Genomic DNA, 19,357 nt, shown 5'->3' with positions numbered 1-19,357 from the left:
GACAATGCAACACTCTACAGTGCAATGAAGCAAAGTGCCATAAAATGAGGTATGCCTGTAAAAGGATTCTTGACACTGTAGCTTTTATCATTTTTATAGTGTTTTCATCTGTTTTCTGCTTCCCTATGTCTCTACCCCTCCTAAAGCCTTAGAAGGACTTTCATTTATTTAATAAATATGTATGGATAGCTAATTTATTACATTACCCAACAGCTATGAACTGCTATGGGTGATGTAACAGCTATGAACAAAGTGATATTTTGTGTAGCAACTAGGGGCACCTTTAGAGTTTATGACTTTGGAGCCAGGTCTCGAAGGATGAGTAGGGCAAAGGCACCAAGGTATGAAAGTCCAAGGAGATGTTCAGGGAACTGGGGGTAGTGCTGTGGTCACAGGGGACTGGGGACTGGGGCTCTCAGTGGTGAAGTGATCCCTGACATACCACTTTTTGAAGTTCCTGGTTTTTTTTTTTTTTTTTTTTTTTTTAATAGTAGCGTGGATTTGAATAATGATGAGTTTTTTTTTTTTTTTTGAGGGGAGGGGGAGAGAGGGAGAAGTCCAGAGGGCTTTAAAAGCAAAGTAATCTCAAACACTAGTAGGAAAATTGTGATCACTTTAAACAGTTTTCATTAATTATATTTTCAAATACATATAGGAGGACAATGTATAACTCATTTGGAGATAATGTCGCCTTTTACATGTGAGGCCCTTTACAAAGGAGAAGGCACTAGTGAAGATTTGAGTTCATTTCCAGGACTGGAAAATGTAGAGCCTATGAGATTCTATGCTTAACAGTGGGGTTAGGGGAGAGAAAAAGTTGATGCGGAAGAAACATTATGTGAAATCAGTAAGTATCCCTAGAATTCCCCTGGACTTTCCTGGGAGTGTCCAGACTTTCTTGTCACTGCCTTTGCCCTTGTTTATTGCTTGGCCTGAAAATTCTGCCTGCCAATCACTGCTTAGTCTTCAAAACTGGCTCAATTTCTCCTCTGTAAACTGGTCCCTGATTATCCAAATGAGATTTTTCCCTAAGGCCAGATCTGGACTCTTCTTTCTCACTATACTTTGGACATTTCAGCTCTGGCTGCTGTGGCTCAGTGGATTGAGTGCCAGCCTCTGATCCAAGAGATCACTGGTTTGATTCCCAGTCAGGGCACGTGCCTGGGTTGTGGGTCAGGTCCCCAGTGCGGGGCACATGAGAGGCAACCACACATTGATGTTTCTGTCCCTCTCTCTAAAATTAATAAATAAAATCTTTAAAAAAAGACATTTCACTTCTGTCACTCAATGAGTAGTTACTGTATTATTTCAGCTTTACATTGTAGTTAATTGTTAGCTTCTTTAAGTAGGTTGGAAGTCAGGCACTAGATTTAGGGGTCTTTTCCTTAAACATGTCAATTTACTTTTTAACTTTTGGGGGGCATTTTTATGATGACATATTTCAGATTTTTATGTGTCTTTTAAAAAAGTCTCATCTGTAGGACATACAACAATGAGTTCAGTGCTCAATAAATGTTGATGCAATATACTTGTTCAGCGAATTACTTAAAGAGGCCTCCTATGAGCCAGGTACTGCTTTAGGAACTGGGATATGCAGGAAGGGAGCTATAGAATAAGGAAGAGATGAGCTGAGATTGTAAATAGGGCGATCAGGAAAAGCTTCACTGAGAATGACAATTGACCAAACATCTGAAATTGACGAGAGGGTGAACTTTCCATACAGAGGGAAAAGCAAGTCCAAAGACCCTGCGGCCAGAGTGGCTGAAGCAAAGTACCGAGGGGAGGATTAACTGGAGACCAGATGAGAGAAATAAAGGGGTAGCTATGAGGAAATGGCTTTATAAACCACAATATGTACTTTAGCTTTTACTCCTTCCAAACCTAAAGACTCCAAAATAACAAGTGCACAGTACTCATGGCTAATTCATAGTACTTTTAATCAATGGTGATTAAAGGTGTAAAACTGGGCCTTTATTCAACTTGCCAAAGCTGAAGGTCCAGACCATCAGTAAAGAATCTTGATTTTAAATCATAAATCTCTACCTACTCTGTAGATTGAGAGAGTGGGAGTTACTTTGGTGCGGGGCATTTTATCCACTCAGGCAAGGGTTTTGAAGCTTTTCTGCTTTCGCTTTTTGTTACATGACCAGATGCTCCACAAAAGCTGGGAGTTTTGAGTTTCTAGAGCCTAGAACACTGCCTGACTCATAGCAGGCATGCTGTTGCCCGATTTAGCAAATAAAAATACAAGGTGTCCAATTAAATTTGACTTTCAGATAAACTTTTTTTTTTTTTTAGTGTAGATATGTATGTCCCAGGCACTATTTGGGACATACACATTAGAATTTAACCGGATGTCCTGTATTTTATCTGGCAACCTTACTAAGGAGCTCAATATTTGATGAATTGATTGAATGGCTTCTTCTCACCTATAAAGTGGGGCCAATAATAGACCCGCCCACAGGGTCGATGCCAGGACCTGGCACTAGTGAGTCCGCAATTTATTTGATTGATTGGGAGTCGTCCGGCGAATGGAAAACGCTTACACTTTAAAACATACAAAGGATAAGAGAGCCTTCTTCGGGCAAAGGACCCCAGGCCAGGGCTGGGTTGCTCACACCTGCGGGTGCAGCCAGCCTCTTCCGGGTCAGTTGGCCGTACGCAGCCACGTGACCCGGCCCGAGTGCAAGCGGTGGAAGGCGGAAGTGGGAGAGGAGTTAGGCTCCGCTTCTGTGGTCCCTGCTACGGTAGCGAGAGTCAGCACGGTGAGCTCGGCGGACAGCGGAGGTGCGGGGCAGGCCTGGGGTGGCTGCGGCTTGCAGTGGGCCGTGGGCGGTGCGGTCGGGAACCCGGGGGGCTGTGGCTTCCTGTGGGAGGGGCCTGGCGCGGCGGTTCCGGCCTCCGAGGAGGGGTGTCCCGGCTCCCGCCCAGGCGGGGTGGGCGCGCCGCAGACTGTGCACCCAGGCTGCTCCGAGGTGGGCACGGAGGCAGCCAGGGATGCGGTGGCGGACTGCAGGTCCTTCAGGAAGGGGAATTGGAGCTTAGGGGACAGGGATGGAGAAGGGTGACCTCTGTGGAAGGGTCGGGACAGGAGGAAGGGGCAATTTGGGACTGAACTGGAGGGGATACCTGAGAATGGCCATTTGCCTTGGAGGGAAAGAAGGAAAACTCAAGATGATACCTGAATCCCAGCTGAGTCTCTTCCTTTTTTCTTCTGTGGAAATGATTGTTACCCAAGAGTTTGATTTCGGTCCCATTCAGTTTTTAAAACTTTAGGAGGGATCACGGGATCCCTTCTTGCTTTCGTCACACCTTGGCTAGGGTTTCCACTTCTAGGGGACTCAGCCCTTCAGATCATCTTTCCTTGAGATTTTTCCCAGGTCACATCAACTTCTAGGCAGAAAAAAGTGTGCGCACTTTGCTCTGGCCATAAAATGGCTTTTAGCCTAAGTTGTTGAGCATTACAGTGACTGCTGAAACCTTGGACAATGTCTACTTTGACTGTGTTATGACTTTTTCTCCTTCAGTCTAAATTATTCAGGTTCCCTTACCATGTGACTGCTTATCTTAATACACTGGAACTAGGTAGGGCAGCTGCGAGGTCTCTGTTGTGCTACTTACAACTATGACCTGGATCAGTATTTTGAGATTACATGCGTTTGTGAAAAGCTATTTATCCTTTTTTCCTTTGTGTTTACTAAAATTTGCAGCAGCGAAATGAATTTCATGGATGCTGTATAACCAGAGTGAACGTTCAAACTGGACATTCCCAGGAATGGGCATCATTTTGAACCAAAAATGTTACAAGTAGGGGGAAAAAAGTACTTTGCTAATTAGTATTATGAGATCAAGTGTTTGAGGTATTTGCTACACATTTAAAATAGGTTTTTGTAGCTGTTCTGTGAGTTAGTTTGGGCAGGTGTTATTGTCATTTCACAATGAACGAGCAGAACTAGGAGAGATGACTTAAATTTTTAACAATTTATTGCTATTTCTTGTTTACTAGTTGTGGGCATCTGGTAAGATAGGTGAATAAACATATTTCTGAAGGTCACAATGCTGTAAGTGGAGGACAAGGGATTTGAACCCAAGTCCTAGTTCTTTTGTCAGACTCGCCATATGAAGATGATAGGCCTGAGAAAAAGGCTTAAATGGGCTTAGTCTCTTTTACTTAATGACTACTTTCCCATTTACAAAGGGCTTAAATCAACATCTCTTAATTTTTACCACGGTGCTGTAAAGCTCAGTAATGTTCCTGTTCTACTGATGAAGATACTGAGGCTTAGCAAAGTCCTTGCTTTAGAGTCCAGAGCTAGTGAATGATTTAGCAGGGACTGAAGCCCAGGCCTTTTATCTTTAGACCCATACTTTTTCATTCACAGAAGCAATATAAAGTTTTATTTTAAAGTGTCTTTCTAGTATAAAATATACGTAATTTTAAGGAAGAAAAAGTAAATAAATCAGAGCAAAAATTGTGAGTATAGAGTGCAACTAAAGTTCAGAAATCTGTACTCCACCGTAGCTGCCTCTTCCTGGGAAAACGATCTTTCATTCAACGAGTATTTATAAGTGCCTGCTCTGGGCCAGGCGTTGTTCTAGAGTTGAGCTGTCTGGTGCGCCGGCCGCTAGCTGCCACATGGAGCTGTCTAGCACTGGAGGTATACCGTTAGTAAAAATACTGTATATACCTGATTTTGAAGCGTTAGTATGAAAAAAAGGAAAAATACTGTCATCAGTGTCTTTATATTATATAATTTTAATACAGTATAAATATATGCTGTATATGATACTTTTGGGGAGTTAAACAGTATAATTGAAATTAAATTCACCTGCATCTTTGTAGTTTTAAAAATGTGTTTCCTAGAAAATTAAAAATTATCTTGGACCTGGCTGGGTAGCTCAGCTGGTGAGAGCACTGTCCTGAACGCCAAGGTTGCAGATTCGATCCCCAGTCAAGACACATACAAGAATCAATTAATAAATGCATAAATAAATGGGACAACAAATTGATGCTTCTCTTCCTCTCCCCTCTGTCTCTCTCTCTCTAAAGTCAATAAATGAAAAATAATTAAAAATTGTACTGGACGGTGCTGTTCTAAACTCTAGGAATATATAGAACACAAGAAAGGCAAGAATCCCTGCTCTTGTGGATATTTTAGTGGAGAAAGGCACAGTAAACAAAACAACCAAGTAAAATGCATATGATATTACAATAAAGCAGGGAAGCAGGGTATGGAATGGTGGCTGGGGTTGCAATTTTGAGTTTGGGTCCTCAGAGAAGCCTTCCTGAGAAGGTACCTGTTGGGTAAAGATCTGAAGGAGGTGAGGGAAGGAGCCAGTGGCTGAATGGGGACGTAGTGCTCCAAGCAGAGGGAACACCAAGTTCAATAGCTCTAAAGGGGTATCACCCCTGCTGAGTTTGTGGACCAGCCAGGGTTTCCTGGCTGGAGGGATGTGAGTGAGGGGGGATGCAGAGGATGAGGTCAGAGAGGTTTTGAGGGTGAGGGGAGAGATGGACAAGTGGTAGAGGGTCTTGCGGGCCATAGTAAGGATGTTGGTTTTCACTCAAATAGTTGGGGCCTTTGGAGGTTTTTTCTTTTTTTCTTGTAGATTTTATTTATCTTTAGAGGGGAAGGGAAGCAGAGAGGGAGAGAAATATCAATGTATGGTTACCTCTCGTGTGTCACCTGCTAGTAACTGGCCTGCAACCCAGGCATGTGCCCTGACTGGGAATTGAACTTCGGTTGTTTGGTTCACAGGCCTGTGCTCAATCCACTGAGCTACACCAGCCAGGGCCTTTGGAGGGTTTTGAGCAGTGAAGTGGACATGATCCATCCTGCCTTTTAGCAGGCTCACTCTGGTTGCCATATGGAGAAAGAATAAAGACTAGAAGCAGGGAGACACTTTCAGAGGCTATTGCCATGTTTCAGGTGAAGGATGGACACGGTGGTAGTGATGGAGGTGGTCAGGAGTGCTTGGGCCCTGGGTATATTTTAAAGTACAGCCAGTAGGGTTTGTGGATGTGGAATGTGTGTAGGAAATGAGTCACGGGCGACTCCACGGTCTTTGGTGTGAGTAACTGAAAGAATGGAATTGTCATTAATTGAAATGGGGAAGACTACAGGAGGAACAGGGTTGGTGCTCATTTTTTTTTTCTCGAAATGCCTATAGAAATCCAAATGACAGTTTCGTGGACAGTTAGATAGGGAAGTCTGGAGACAGGCCTGGACCAGAGATGCACATGTGGAAGCAGTTAGCATGTGGACAGTTTTTAGAGTCAAGAGACTGGTCAAAGTCACTAAAAGAGTAGTATGGATATGTGTCCAAGGAGTGCTTTTTATTGGAAGTTAAATTTTGACACAAAAATCCCAATGTATACTATTACATGAGTAGATATTTTAAGTATAGCACAGTATTGTATATCTCAGGAAACTTGGTTTTCCCTCCTTTTTACTTTTCATTTAAAGACCCTTTTGAAAATCACAAGCTAATGGGTTTCCTTTTTTTTTTTTTCCCTGAGGATGCTACTCTTTCAAGTGTGCTTATTTGCAGTGCTGCTGAAATCAGTTTGAGTGCCAATTTCTGGAATTAGTCTGGCTTTCTGAGTTGGCAACCAATTTAGAGACTTCTAAGAAGGATAGGAAAGAAAGTCTGGATGGGTAATTGATTTTTAATGTTTAATATACTGGTTTTACCTTACACATATGGAGTGCATGTTATGTGTTAGGTACCCCGCTGTTTTATAGATTTGAGACAAACAACCTCACTGAGGTGAAGTGGCCCACATGAATGAGGTCATGTAGTTAAGACATGGAAGAGCTGGGATTTGAATCTTGGTCTTCTGAGTCTGGATCTGATGCTTCCATCAGTGAGACATGCGGTAATGGGTGCATGAACATAAACTCCCAGGGGAATCAAATCAGTGAGCTACTTTTGTGTGCTTTTGAGTCACTTCGGACAGTTATAAGACTGGAATTTCTGAGAAGTAGGAAGAAAAGGGAAGATCTTGTTTCCCTTAAAAAGAGCTAACCGAATCTCTTTTGGAAGATTGCAGGCCCCCCAACCTTATAAACAAACATTTTGTGATTTAAGTCGAGTGTTAATGCCTCCTTCTAGGAAAACACCAAATACTAAGATTTGGCAGTCCTGACCAGGGGCAGGTCCTCTTCTTTGTCATTCATGCTTTTTGCTTCCTGTTTTGAGGTGAGATCCGCTTTCCAGTCTGTTGTATTACTAGCCTGTAATTCCATTGTGTTCTCCTGTCTCTGTCTGTCTCCTTTATGCATTTGGTCTTTGTATGGATGTCATTTGGCAAAGTTCAGTTCTATTTGATTGTTTTTCAGTATGGGCCTTTGGAGAGTGGAAGGTAACTGGGTGAAGGAAGGAGGCCAAGAAAGAAATGTAAGTGTTGGAAAGGACTGGAAAAGCATGAGAGTGTGAAGGAGAGGAGGAGGCTTTTGAGCAGACCCTTCTCTTCTGAATCTTTGGAGAAGTGGAGGCTGGGTGGATCTGTTATAAATAAGAGGCTCTGCCTGTTTTTACAGCTGGCTAATTAAACATAAAATTTGAGTGTTGGTGAGTAGTTTTGCTCTTCCCTGGCGCATCTGCTGCTATACAAGGCCTTTCATCTCGAGGTCAGTGTTCAGTGGCTTCTTGACTCAAAGCTGGGTCAAGAATTTCAGGAATCCCAGAGCCTAGAATTACAGCATCAAGAAGAACTAGTTTAGCTTGTCCTTAATACTCCAGGAGCATTTACTGTGTGCTCTCTGCTTTACCTGAACTAATTTAATCCCTACAATAAGCTTATAAGGGAAGCAGTATTATTGGGTTCATTTCACAGATGAAGAATTGAGTTTTAGAAAGGGTATGTTGCTTGTTCAATATCACGCAAAGGCTACTGGGCAGTTAAACCTTTTTCCCTGTAAAAGATTGATGGGTCTGAAAGGTTGTTGCCGAAGTTGGGTAGTAAGAATGATCAGGTGCTTTAGATATTGTGAGAGCTGTCTGATGTGTGGTTGCTTTCTCTCGCCAAAAGCTCTTTGAGAATTTATTTAAGGGGGGGGGAGTCCCTCACAATGAGCTATCTGAGCTTGTAGAGGGCAGGGGCCCCTTGGCATTCACCTTTGGATTCCAGAGCCTTGCACAGACTGGTAGCTGTGAGAATTTGTTAAAAGACCAACCCTGGCTGTGGGCTGGACAGGGTGGGTAGAAGGGGCTGGAAGGGGCAGAGTCAGAATGCTTGGCTGCTTGCCTGCTGAAGGTGCACTTGACCATCATACACCCCTGGCTTGAAGAATCAACCCATCCTAACAACCCAAATGTTGAGGTGTCCATCAGTTGTTGATTGGATAAACAAAAAGTATATCCATACAGTGGAATATTACTCAGTCATAAAAAAGAATGTCACTGGTTCATGCTACAATATGGGTGAATCTTGAAAACATGCTAAGTGAAAGAAGCCAGACACAAAGATCACATACTGTATGATTCTGTTTACTTGAAATGTGCAGAACAGGCAGATTCATAGATACAGAACGCGGGTTAGTGGTTATTAGGGGTTGGGGGGCAGAAAGGAATGAAGAGTGACTGCTGATGGGTATGGGGTTTCCTTTTGGGGTGATAAACATGTTCTAGAGCTAGATAACAGTGGTTGTTGTGCAACTCTGACTATACTAAAAACCACAGAGTTATATGCTTTAAAAGGGTGAATTTGTGGTATGTGAATTATATTTTAATAATAATAAAAAGAAAGAGTTAAGCAGTCCTGTTTTGAATGGACCCCCTGTGTTTTGTGGCACTCGAGTGGAGCCTTAGTGCAGGCAGTGGGGGCTGCTCTCCTCCGTCTTCTGGGGCCAGGCCATCACGTGTTTACTCAGCTTCCTCTGATGTTCCCAGTTGAATGAGATGAAAGATGTTCTCCCTGCTTTTTTGATCTCAGGTGTTTCAAGCATTTTAACCAAAAGGGACTGTGATAGATCTTTGTTGTCTTTTGGATGTCTCTGGAAACTGAACCAGTAGGTGGACCCTTGACGTCCTTCATGTAGCTAATGAGAAGGACTCAGGAATTAATTGCCCTAGCTAGTAATTTCTTCTCTTTATAACAGTCAGTGAGTTATAGGCAAAGACAGCTGGCATTTTCTTCTTCTGAGTTTCTTATTTAAAACGAAAGATGTAAGGGCACCCCCTTTTTTTTTCCATTACCAGTCATCCCTCTTATCCCCTCCTCCACCTGCCCATCCCCCACCCCACGTAAGGGCACTCTTTGTTCACTTCAGGGCAGAGCTGATAAACCTCCGGAAGCTGGTAGTTCAGGTTGCACTACAGTCTAAGTCTGAGACGGAGGGCAGCTGTCCTGTTGGTTGTGAATCCATTGAAGCAGGGCCTGGGGCAGGTCTGCAGCGCAGGAGGGGAAAGGACAAACTCCCAGGGGAGGAAGGGCTTCACAAGCTGCAAGGGGAAGACCAGAGAAAGGCTGCCTGTTATTCTAATGTAGCCCTTCCTGTGTCATTCTGTCACTTGTCATCAAAATACATTATTTTCAAATTCTCAAAAGCTAATCAATTGTGTTAGTAGTGGCATTAACAAATTGTTTTGAAATAGTTGCAAAAATACTTTTTAAAATAACACACACATACTGATATGTTTAAGATTCTGTTTTGTATTGGAATCATAATTAAGAAATGGACCGTTTGGGCAAGACACCCCCTCTGGCTGCAGATTATTTCTTAAGGAAGTTCCTGAGAGGCCAGGACCCGGGTGGGTTTGGGAGTTGGGCGCCCCAGGCATGTGTTGCTGATGTTCAGAGGCTAAAGCCTTGTCGCTAATTATACTAATTTTTTTATTCCTAATCTGTGTAGCAAATTAACACAGATTTGAAATTTATTCTTTCATAGTTCTGGAGGCCAGAAATCTGAAATCAAGGTGTCAACAGGGCTATGATCCCTCTAGGATCTTGGGGGAGGCTCCATCTTTGCTTCTTCTAGGGAGTGTAGGCATTCCTTGGCGTGACGCTGCATGACTCCAGTCTCTGCTTTAGTCCTTCACTGGCCTCCTCCCCTGTGTCCTGCAAGAACACCGGGCCCATCCTGAATCCAGGGTGATCTCATCCTAAGATCTTTAACTTAATTACATCTGCAAAAACCCTATTTCCAAATAAGGTCTCATTCACAGGTTCCAGGGGGTTAGCACTCAGACATATTTTTTTTTGGAGGGGGGCACAGTTCAACCCAGTACACTAATTGAATATATATGAGATGTTCTTATTGAAATTAAGGACAATTTACTTGAAAAACAATAAAAAAAATAAAATAAATTAAGGACATCATCCTATGACCTGATTTGAAGAGAAGCCTTTTCCTTTCTTGGATTTAAATTTTATTTTATTTTATTTTATTATTTTTTATTTTTTTTAAATTTTTTTTATTGATTATGTTGTTACAGTTGTTCTATTCCCCCTTTCATTCCCCTCCACCCTATCCCTCATCCCCATTACCCCCCTTTAGTTTATGACCAAGTGTCTCAAGTCCTTTAGATTCTATATTTCCCATGCTATTCTTGCCCCCCCTTCTATTTTCTGTCTGCTGTCTATGCTACTTATTTTCTGTACCTTCTCCCCCCTTCTCCTCCTCCCACTCCCCTGCTGCTAACCCTCCTTGAGATCTTCATTTCTATGTTTCCACTCCTGATCTAGCTGTCCTTTTAGTTTGCTTTTGTTTTAGGTATGGTTGTTAATAACTGTGAGTTTGTTGTCCTTTCACTGTTCATGTTTCTTTAACTTCTTTTTCTTAGATAAGTCCCTTTAACATTTCATATAATAAGGGTTTGGTGATGATGAACTCCTTGAATTTGATCTTATCTGAGAAGCACTTTATCTGCCCTTCCATTCTAAATGAAAGTTTTGCTGGATAGAGCAATCTTGGTTGTAGGTCTTTGGATTTCATGACTTGGAATACCTCTTTCCAGCCCCTTCTTGCCTGTAAGGTCTCTTCTGAGAAATCCGCTGACAGTCTGATGGGAACTCCTTTGTAGGTGACTGTCCCCTTAGCTCTTGCTGCTTCTAGGATTCTCTCCTTCATTTTAATTTTGGCTAATGTAATTATGATGTGCCTTGGTGTGTTCCTTCTTGGGGTCCACCTTCTTTGGGACTCTCTGAGCTTCCTGGATTTCCTGGAAGTCTATTTCCTTTGCCAGATTGGGGAAATTCTCCTTTATTATTTGTTCAAATAAGTTTTCCACTGGTGGCTGTGCCTTTCCCCCTTCTGGTACCCCTATAATTCGGATGTTGGAGCGTTTAAAGATGTCCTGGAGGTTCCTAAGCCTCTCCTCATTTCTTTGAATTCTTGCTTCTTGACTCTTTTCTGTTCGGCCATTATTTGCTTTCTTCTGGTCCACTCCATTGATTTGAGTCCCAGTTTCCTTTTCATTGCTATTGGTTTCCTGTGCCATTCCATTCATTTCAAGTAGTTTCGCCTTCATATATTTGTCTAATTTGTGGCTATAATCAACCAGTTCTGTGAGGATCCTGATGACCAGTGTTTTAAACTGTGTGTCTGAGAGTTTTGCTATTTCTTCATTGCTTAGATTTATAGGCTCTGGGGCTTTGAGATCTTCTTGAGCCATTTTTGGTCTGTTCTGGCCCTTTAAGTGTGAGGAGCGGCGCCTTGGACTCCCAGGTCGCTGGGTTGTGACGCTGTATGTGGGGGCGTGGTCAGAGCAGGGAAATGGCGGTACCCTTTACTGCCGCTTGCAGCGGGGACCCGCTGGGCCCCGGTCCAACCGCCCACTCCCTCGCCTGTCCGCTCATGCACAAATGGGCGACCACAATCAACACGCAGCACCGCTCCCCGCTGTCTCCCCCGGGGTCGCTCGCCTGGTCGCTCGCGTGGTCGCTCACTAGGTCCAACCCTGTGCCTGGATTCCGCGAGTCTGGATTCTGCGTTTGTGAGTCCGTCTGACCGAGTCCTCCTGTGCAACCCCGCTTCATCAGCCGCTGGTTTCGCCCCTTACTGGTCAGGCTGAAGAATTTGTTGTTAACGGACTTCCGAAAAGTTCAATTTTCCGTGTTCTGGCTGTGTTTTCTGTTGCTAATATTTAGTTGTCTCTAAACTTGGTTGTGTGAGAAGGCACGGCACATCCACCTATTCCTCCATCTTGGCGGAAGTCCGGATTTAAATTTTATTTATACACTAAATAATACATTTTCATAGTTTAAAAACTCAAATAGCAGTATAAGACTTATAATGCGACAGCATTTTCTTGCTTCACCTCATTTTATTCTTAATTCTTAATCCCTGGAATCAATGACCATTAACTCTTTTAAGTCTCTTCTGGTACTGACTTCTGCTTTCCAATGTACACTTACTCTGTTCTGTTATTTCTTAGCTTGTCAGTTTTATCTGTTGTCTTTTAACCATTGAAGATGAGAATTTAGCTCTCTTTGCAGCCAGTCTCCACAAACACACGCTTTTACCCCACCTTCTGGTTACAACCATAGCACAAGTTTGGATTAAATTGTTTGCTGTTGTGATTATAAATATTACAGCTGAACCACATTGTATATTAAGATTTTACGTCTTTTATTTATTTATTTTTTAAAGATTTTATTGATTTATCTTTAGAGGGGAAGGGAAGGAGAGAGGGAGAGAAACATCAATGTATGGTTGCCTTTCCTGCGTCCCCTGCTGGGAATTGGCCTGCAGGGAACTGGCCTGCAACCCAGGAATGTGCCCTGACTGGGAATCGAACTGCGATTGTCTGGTTCGCAGGTTTACTTCTTTCTTACACAACTGTTGTTTTTACTAGAGTTGCATATTCTGTTTTTTTCATGTGCATAATTTGCCGTTTACCTATGACTAGTTCAGCCCCAAGCATTCTGATGGAGCTAAAATCCTTCCTTCAGTGCAGTCAGATGCACCATGTCGTCTCTTTCTTCCATGTTCTTTTCACTCATGTAGAGATGACAACTTCCTATAAACTGTCAAATCTGGACTGGTTGCTTTCTGAACTGTTGCCGCATAATGCCTTGGGACTTCTCTTCGTCACTATTCTAGGAATTTCTTTTGCCTTTCCCATGTGAAAACTGCATCCTCCATCTTTTCGTTTACTTCCCTGGAGCACATTTTTCAGGAGCTTCCTGAGAAAGCTTTGCAAGCAACTTTTTTGGATACTGCAAATCTGAAAATATTGTTTTCCTGTCATACTTGATGGATGGTTTTCTTGCTTATATACTTCTAGATGTCAATAATTTTATCTAAATTTTGAAATCTGATGGTCTTCTCACACTCAGTATTGCTGTTGAGAAGTCTGATGACATTCTGACTCTGGTTCTTTGTAAATGTGAGTGGAAGCTTGCTCTGAAATTTCATACTATTGTGCCTTAGTGTGGTTCTTTTTGCATTCATTGTTTGGGCATACAGTTGGGCCCTTCCTATCTAGACATATATTTAATTTTGGAAGGATTTCAGCTTATAAAAAATCTTTCATAACATTTCTTTTATAATTTTTTTCTCTTTTCTATATCTAGATTTACAGTAATCAGGTATTGGACATTTTAAAGGAATCCATTATTTTAAAAAAAGTATTTTTTCTCCTACTTGTCTATTTTAGACATTTTGTATAATTGAAACTATATGATAATTGTGGTTTTTTTGGTTTTAGTCTGACTTCTTTCACTTAGCATAATGTTTTCAAGGTTCATCCATCTTATAGCATGAAATAACACTTCATTCCTCTTTATGGCTAAATAATACTCTATTGTATAGATACACCACATTTTACTTATCCGCTTATCAATTGATGAACAATTTGGGTTGTTTCTGCTTTTGCCTGTTATGAATAATCCTGCTAGAAACATTCATGAATAAGTTTTTGTGTGGATACACATTTTCAGTTCTTTCAGATATATATTTAAAAATGAAATTGCTGGGTCTTATGCTAATTCAATGTTTAACTTTTTGAGGAATTGCTAAACTGTTTTCCAAGGCTGCTTACCATTTTTTATTTCCATCTAGCACATACAGTTTTTCCAAGTTTTCACCAACACTTGTTATTGTATATGTTTTGGTTTTGTCTGTTCTGGTGTATCTCACTGTGGTTTTAATTTGCATTTCTTTAGTGACTAATGATATTCTGCATCTTTTCATCTGCTTATTGGTCATTCATATATTTTCTTTGGAGAAATGTCTATTCACATCCATTGCCCATTTTTCTTAAATTGGGCTGTCTTTATTGTTGAGTTGTAAGAATTTTATATATATATATATATATATATATATATATATATATATTCTAGATACAAGTCTTTAATCAGATATATGATTTGCAAGTATTTTCTCTCATTCTTTGCATTCTCTTTTCACTTTCTTTTTTTAAAATTTATCTTTTCACTTTCTTGATGCTATTCTTTGAAGCACAGAGTTTTAATTTTTTTAAAATATTTTATTTATTTATCTTTAGAGGGGAGGGGAGGAGAGAGGGAGAGAAACATCAATGTATGGTTGCCTCTTGTGCATCCCCTGGTGGAAACTGGCCCGCAACCCAGGCACGTGCCCTGACTGGGAATTGAACCGCGATCCTCTGGTTCGCGGGCCCATGCTCAATCCACTGAGTTACACCAGCCAGGGCAGAGTTTTAAATTTTGATGAAGTCAAATTTATTTCGCTTTTCTTTGTGCTTTTTGTATTATACCTAAGAAACCATTTCCTAATCTAAAATTCTGAGGATTTACACTTGTGGTTTCTTCTAAGAGTTTTATAGTTTTTGTTGTTATATTTAGGTTTGATACAATTTGAGTTCATTTTTATATAAGGTGTGAGGTAGTAGTTCACCTTCATTCATTTGCACATGGATATCCAGTTGTCCTAGCACCATTTGTTGAAAAGACTATTATTCTTTTCCCACTGAATTGTCTTGGCACCCTTGTCTAATATCAGTTGAACTTAAGTGTATAGGTTTGTACCTGGACTCTCAATGCTATTCCATTGTTCTATGTGTCTATCTTTATATCAGTACCACAGGCTTGATTTCGGTAGCTTTTTGATAAGTTTTGAAATCGAAAGAGAAAATTGGGACTCCTTCAACTTTGTTCTTATTTCTCAAGATTGTATTGGTTATTCTGGGTCCCTTGCACTTCCTTATGAATTTTAGGATCAGCTCATCAATTGAATTCTTCTTTTCTCCCATCCAAGTCCTGACCCTGGTCCCGACCCTGCTTAGCTTCCGAGATCAGTCATACGAGATCAGGAGCATTCAGGGTGGTATGGCCATAGAGGAGTTCTTCTTTTCTCTTTGTTTTGATATCATTTATGTCTGAGGCTTTCCTCAAATAGTTGTTTACATGTAAGTCAAGTACCAACAGGCTGATTTGTGATTGGATGAAGGGAGGTGAGTGGAGTTGGGGGACAGTGGCTTGTCACGGTTCATGATGTAGACTTTGAAGTATCTCCCTAGATCAGTATGGAGCCTTATCACTATCCTCAACTGTGTCTAAAGTCCTCAAGTCTGGGTTAGGCTATTTGGAAGCTAAAATTTAACACTCTTGTCTGGGATTCGGGAGGGGTAACTGCGTAGGTGAATTGGGCAGGCAGGGGAGCCGGAGACCTGTTTCCTATATAAGCTTTTACCTGTCCTCCTATTTTAGTTTCACTTAGTCTCTCAGAATTACTTTCAGAAGTACTTGGTACCACCAATCATTGACCTGTTCTGTGGTTTCTTGATGCCATTTTGCTTCTTGTTGGCTTCTCCCGTTGCAGGTAGTTAGGTTTCAGTGTCAACCGATAGGCCATTTCCAAAATGTTGCTGCTATCTCTGTTAGTTCCTTTTCCATTCTGTTTTTAGTGGGTTTATGTTTTTGTGTTGTCTTTGTCATTTTGCTGGGGTTTGAGAAGGGAGCAGAGATTATCAATAGCACCTGGAAGACAGGGAAAACTATCAGGGAAGGTGGTGCAATACTTAGTCTCATTGAAACCACTCCAGACGTAGGTCCCCTTTACTGTATTCTGTCTCTATAATTATTGGTAATATTGCATATTATCCCATTTAAATTTTTCACATACTTTTAGGTTAGCCTTAAACATTCTGATGGAGCTGGAGTCCTATTTCAGTGCAGTGAAATTTGTTAAGGCCTCAATGTACTGAGTAACACTAAACTAGTGATTATCACCGCAACTTTATATTAGAATCAAATGGGGAACTTTTAAATAGCATATCTATCCCCACATCACTTGAGACCAATCAACTGGGAATCTCTGAGGTTGGGATTTGGTTGTCAGTAGGTTTTTTTTAATTCCACTTTTTAAAAAAAAGTTTTATTCATTTATTTTTAGAGAGAGTGGGAGGGAGAAAGCAAGAGAGGGAGAGAAACATCAGTGTGTAGTTGCCTCTACATTCCCCCAAATGGGGACTTGGCCGGCAAGCCAGGCATATGCCCTACACTGGGAATTGAACCATTGACCCTTTGGTTCCAGGGCCAGCACTCAATCCACTGAGCCACACCAGCCAGGGCTTTAAATTGCACTTTAGATAATGCAAATGTGAAGAAAGAGTTGAGAATCACTGCTCCAAGGCATTTCATATTTCATTAGAAATAATTTTACCCAACAAGGTAAATTCAATTACATGTCTTATGGCTGTCATTCTCCTCTTCCTTCATAGCCCTCCAGCCATGCTGGCCCTGTTTTGTTTCTTTTAGTCCCAAGACATGTTACCATCTCAGAAGCTTTGCTCTTGCCCTTTATCTGCCTGAAATGTTTTGCCACAAATATCCTTCACTTCTTCATATCTTTGCCCTAAATTCACCTTCTTAATGAGCCTCCTTGTCCACAGTTTAAAAAATTTCTACATCTGGGGGACTGCCAGTCAAAATGTTGACATAGGCAGATATGTCTCACCTCTTTGCACAACCATATCAAAATTACAACTAAAATATAGAACAGCCAACACTCAGAACCGTCAGAAATCAAGTTGAATGGAAGTCTGACAACTAGAAAATTAAAGAAACCACATCTATCAAGACTGGTAGGAGGGGTGCAGATGCAGAACAGGCTAGTCCCTTACCCATGTGAACTAAAAGGTTGCCGGTTCTATTCCTTGTTAGGGCACGTGCCTGGGTTGTGGGCCAGATCCCCAGTTGGGGGCATATAAGATGCAAATGATCAATGTATCTCTTACACATTGATGTTTCTCTCCCTCTTTCTTCTCTCTGCATTCCTTCTCCTCTCTTCTTTCCTTCCTCTCCCTTTCTCCCTTCTTTCCCCTCTCTTTCTCCCTTTTTTCCCCTTTCTCTAAAAATATATAAATAAAATCTTAAAAAAAAAAGAGAAATCCAAAAAAAGTGAGAATAGTATAAACAGCCTCTGAGACAATTTTAGTGAGTTCAACATTCGCATCACAGAGGTACCAGAAGGAGAAGAGCAAGAAATTGGAAGTCTATTTGAAAAAGATCATGAAAGAAAACTTCCCTAATTTGGTGAAAGAAATAGATTTGTGAGTCCAGGAAGCACAGAGACTCCCAAACAAGATAGATGCAAAGAGGCCCACTCCAAGACACATCATAATTAAAATGTCAAAGATTGAAGATAAAGAATCTTAAGAGCAGCAAGAGAAAAGCAGTTAGTTACTGATAGGAGGTTATCATAGGACTGTCAGCTGATATCTCAAGAGAATCTGTAGGCTAGAAAGGATTGGCAAGACATATTCAAAGTCATGAAAAGCTGGGACCTATAGCCAAGATTGCTCTACCCAGTAGAGCTATCATTTAGAATCAATCAAAGGGCAGATAAAGAGCTTCCCAGACAAGAGAAAACTAAAGGAGTTCATCATCACCAAATCATTGTTATATGAAATGTTAAAGGGACTCATTTAAGAAAAAGAAGGTCAAAACTATGAATGATAAAATGGCAAAAATATGTATCAGCAATTGAGTCTAAAAACAAATTAAGCAAACAAGAAAAAGAGAGATAGAATCATGGATACGGAGAGTATTTTGATGTTTGCCAGATGGGAGGGGATTGGGGGAATGGGTGAAGTGAGGGGACAACAAAGTAGAAGTAGGTACAGAATAGCCTTGGGGACGTAAAGTACAGTATTGGAAATAGAGTCACCAGAGAACTTATACACATGACCCAGGGACGTGAACAATGATGGAGGGGTTGCCTGAGTCAGTTGGGGTGGAGGAGGGTAAAGGGAGAAAAATTAGGACAACTGTAGTAGTGTAATCAACAAAATATAATTAAAAAAATTAACTTTCCACTCCCTCACAGCAAATCCCTCCTTTGTTTTTCTACTACATGTTATCTGTATTGTTAGTTCTCTTCTTTGTTTTCTGTCTGGCAGCCCTTCTCAGCACATGCTCTTTCCCTACGTATCAATCTTTTAGTGGGTAAAGAAGCCAGTGGGTGGAGCTTTATTCATGCCTTCTCCCATGTTCTTATTATCTGTGTCTAGATACAAGTTTCTGACCCATATCATCTTCCACCTCCCTGAAGAATTTCTTTTTAACATTTCTTGCAGAACAGGTTTTGTTTGAGAAAGTCCTTTTGTCTTCCTTCACTTTTAAAGGATAACTTCATTGGATACAAAAATTCCAGGTTGGCGGTTTTTTCCCTTTTCTTTTTCTTTCAATGCTACAAATATTTCACTGCACTCTCTTCCTGTATAAGTACCGTGCACTCACCAATTGCGCCACTGGAGCTGTGCACTCTCTTCCTTGTATGGGTCTGACAAGGGAGCTCCTGTGATTTGTATTCTGATGCCTCTGTAGGTAAAGTGTCTTTCCCCCCTCTGCCTTCTTACTCTTTTTTTTTTTTAAAGATTTTTATTTATTTTTAGAGAGAGTTGAAGGGAAGGAGAAAGAGAGGGAGAAAAACCCCAATATGGGGTTGCCTCTCACACCCCCTCAACTGGGAAATGCCACCCAGGCGTGTGCCCTGGCCGGGAAGTGAAATTGCAACCCTTTGGTTCGCAGGCCAGTGCTCAGTCCCCTGAGCCACACCTGCCAGGGCCTTCTGCTTTCTTTCAAGAAAGAAAAAGCTCTTTGTTATGTCTAGGTGTAGTTTTTTTGTTTTTTCAGAAATTATTATTATTTTTTTGGTATTCTGTTTGATGCTAAGTCTCCTGGTTATGTGGTTTGGTATATGTCATCCATTTTGCAAAATTTTTGGCTATTGATACTTCAGATATTTCTTCTGGTCTGTTTTCTCCTTGGTATTTCACTTATGTTAATATGGTACCTTCAGAAATCGTCGTAAAGTTCCTGAATGTTCTCTTCTTATTTTTTTTGAAGTCTCCTTTGTCTCTGTACATTTCAGTTTGAGAAGTTTCTGTTGACATATCTTCAAGCTCATTCATTTTTTTTCTCACC

General features: G+C 41.2%; 1 protein-coding gene across 4 annotated transcripts in view; it reads left to right on the top strand.

Moving 5' to 3' along the window:
- Positions 1 to 2,675: 2,675 nt before the first annotated feature.
- The window catches only part of WWP2 (WW domain containing E3 ubiquitin protein ligase 2), a 150,792-nt gene continuing 134,110 nt past the window's right edge, over positions 2,676 to 19,357 (top strand). Inside the window, exon 1 of one of the 4 annotated variants that reach the window (XM_037162639.2) lies at positions 2,676 to 2,765. The gene's annotated coding sequence lies outside the window, so the exon portion shown is untranslated. Of the gene's footprint in view, positions 2,788 to 2,890; positions 2,976 to 2,997; positions 3,017 to 19,357 lie in introns of those variants that run through there. The other 3 variants (XM_037162640.2, XM_037162641.2, XM_053666679.1) reach the window with 3 other exon arrangements.

The sequence above is a fragment of the Artibeus jamaicensis genome, unplaced genomic scaffold, assembly GCF_021234435.1.
Source record: "Artibeus jamaicensis isolate MK-2021 breed Jamaican fruit bat unplaced genomic scaffold, CSHL_Jam_final contig_464, whole genome shotgun sequence".
Classification (NCBI taxonomy): Eukaryota; Metazoa; Chordata; class Mammalia; order Chiroptera; family Phyllostomidae; genus Artibeus; species Artibeus jamaicensis.
Note: the sequence above shows the minus strand (reverse complement) of the source record. Positions and strands in the feature narration are given on the sequence as shown.